The sequence below is a fragment of the Excalfactoria chinensis genome, chromosome 3, assembly GCF_039878825.1.
Source record: "Excalfactoria chinensis isolate bCotChi1 chromosome 3, bCotChi1.hap2, whole genome shotgun sequence".
Lineage (NCBI taxonomy): Eukaryota > Metazoa > Chordata > Aves > Galliformes > Phasianidae > Excalfactoria > Excalfactoria chinensis.
The window spans coordinates 55,580,433-55,583,692 of NC_092827.1; positions in this window are offsets into that span (position 1 = coordinate 55,580,433).

Consider the following 3,260-nt stretch of genomic DNA (forward strand, 5'->3'; position numbering starts at 1 on the left):
TTATTATAGCCTTGCATTGTCAATTGTTATTGGTTTAGCAGAGACAAAGCTGCGTTGCTTTGCTTCCTCGCCCTCCTAGCTGGGTCAATATTTGTTGATGTCAGACTATTGACAAGCAAACCCAACGCTGAAATAGAATCGTGCACGTCTTGGATGAACTGGCAAAAGTGCGGTCCAAGGTAAACGTAATGCTGAAGCCTACGTAAGTTATTTATCAGGTAGCGAGGGAAAAAATTGTGAGGTGAAGCATTTCAGCTTCTTTAAATAAACCAGTCGGATCTATTTACTGCTGTTCTTGAAGCCTGCTATGTGGCAGCAGACACCAATTGATAGAAATAAGCAAAATAAAGAAGTGAAAATGAATGCCATCATTTATAAGCTGCTGCTCTGAGCTTTCCAGGTGGCAGTCGTTGCACCTGACAGTTTTTCAGGGCTAAACCCAAAACCTTCAGTCCCAGCCCCCAGCAAGCAAACAGCAAGTGTCCTTCCAGGACGTGCATCAGCATGGCAACTATTGCTTCCTGGGGTGCTTCTGGGTGATTTGTTGCAAGGTTTTACGTGGTAGCAACAAAAATAAACCAAGCCTGTGTTTCTGCAGTCATAAGCAACTGTCTCCTTCTCCTTAAATAAGCATTCCAACAAAGGTTTGGTTTTGTGTTGTTGTTGTTGTTTTTTTCTTACCTTCTTCTTATTCCTGTTTCATAAATACTCTTTCTTCTAAGCTCACTTTATGCTCTGAGCCACTGAGACTGGTAAGCTGATGCACTAACAAATGTTGTGGCCTCCTTCTGCCTTCTTCCTACCCATGCATTTAGGTTAGCAATGGAGACATTTCTCCAAGCCTGAACTGAGAGCCTCCTGCCCACATGAAGAGCTGTGAGAGCAACTACTGCTGTGGTGGGAGCCTGGCAGTTTGCAGGTTGAGGAACAGCACTGAGCAGAGGTGAAAGAGGTAAGGGAGTGACTGCACACGTGCCACCCTCCAAGACACCACGCTGTGGTACTCCTAAATGACTGCTCTTTGAACTCGTTTCTTTATTACAAATACCCATCCATCTGCATTTGTTCTTACTCATGTAGGTAACAGGCTTTTAAGGAGAATAGACTTGAAGTGTAATTTTTTAGCACTGTTCTCTAAACTACTTATTATACTTAGGAAAGCATCCAGACGTGTCTTCCAATACTACTGCAGATGATAAACAGAGGCATCTTTTAAAACCTTGCTGTAATACATGGAGTTTCAGCTTGCTCTGTGGTTTCTCTTTCTTGTCTCCTATCTAAGATGCAAATGATTGTCTTTGATAGCTCTTGACAGAAACTTTATTGTTGACACCTTCAGCCTCCCTCAGCTCTGAGCAGGACTGTTTTCAGGCAATGAGTTACCCCTGGTCCCTACTAGAAGTATTTCTATTCCACTTGTAAAGACTGCAGAATGCGATGCAGCTTTTAAAAGCTTTTTCTTCTTAGCAGTGATCTTTCTGCTCCTTCATGTGGCTCCTACTGTCACAATATGCAAATACCAACAACATTCTTTGAAGCAATGCGGTGGGGAAGGAAAGCTTTCTTCACTGCTCAGCAGAATGGCTGCTAAGAGACCTGGGCCAAAAACAACACTTAGGCTCCAATTCTTACTGCCCCTGATGTCTGTGACAAGTTCAAAGTCTACGGTCTTCCTTTGATTTGAACTTTAGAGACTTCGCTATATGCAAATGTTAAATCTGGTATGAGAATTGAATGTATGTATTTGCACAGATAAATAGCTAGCTGGTATTGCTAATCAAATATCACAACCACGGGTCTGACTGGTTATTTGCAAGAAAAGTCACTGCAGTCATTAAAAATGGTCTTTTTCTAAATAGCTCCTCCAGCACGGCTGCCTTTTTCACATGCCCTTGCAGCCCTGAAGCTAAAAGAATCTGTAATTGAAATCATAACTTCTTTTGCTTATGGAAATTACTTGAGAGCAACGTACACTGTACTGCTAAGTAATGGGCGCTGGGTCAGAAGGATGGGACAGGTCACAGATGTAAATTAAAGGGTTTAAGTTAAATGGTTTCCAAACTCTGAAATTGGCTATTACAGTAAATATGCTTCTTTCCCATATCACTTTCAAACAGCCCCTACAAACACAAACCATGAATTCTAAGCTATTAGGAGCAATGGTGTCAAAGTAGTATTTTTCGTGTTAAGAAAAAAAAAAAAAAAAACACACAAGAAAAACACACTTCTGAGCATTCTTGTTATATCTAAGAGGTTTAATTGTACCCAATTTCTGTAGTTACAGATTTCTTACCACTGTTTCACACTTAAAAAAAGAGAGAAATTTCTCAAATTGCTCAATATCATCTCTTTAAGGCACAGTTTCATGCTTAGGATAAGTACCCACTAAGAGCAAAATAATCAAGATTGTACTGGGCTTGTATTCTTAATTCATTAGTGGAACTGTAAGGCCCTCTTCTGGATTATAAATTACTGCATGGCCAAGGAAAGTACATGGAAAAGATAAAACCAACCAGCACGAGGAAAAGAAACCAGTATCTCACAGACATTTTATTCTTACTATTACCAATTTCACGTTCTTGTTTTCCTACGTATCTGTCCATTTCAGTTACTACAACTTAGTAGCTGGGAGTAACTCCAGCTTCTTAACAGATTCTTGACAAAAAAGTGTTTCTTATCCCAATATTCATGAGAGGTTTCACATCTTCTGCAACTTTGTATGAAAACACTGCTTTCTGAAAGGCCTAATGGTACTTGCTTATGCTCATTAGCAATAGCATATACAAATTGAGACATGCAATTATGCACGTTTCTGTACTCTGTATCACTTCTGGAACTTGTTTGAAAACCCGGTCTATGCTAGAGGGAGTGTTCAGAAAAGAACTGCTACAATAGTCTGATCTGAAATCCTGAAGGACCATCCTGTGCCTTATATGTCTTTTGATTCAACCTACATACAAGAACTGTGAAGGTCTTACAAATGTAACCTTCCAAGAGATTTACTTACTTGCCTGAGCAAACGTTTGCTATTGAAAAGCAAGATGCTTCTCCAGGCAGAACAGAAGAAAATAAGCTAGAATGTGCTGTGCAGAATGGCATCATTATAATGGATCCATCTGTCTGTAAACAACACAACACAGACCATGAATTTTCCTCTCACTCATTAACAGCCACTTATTCTACTGTTTGGAAATGTATGACAACAGGAAATCACAGACATCTATAAAGATGCAGCATCTCATCAGTAAAAACGCTTTAGA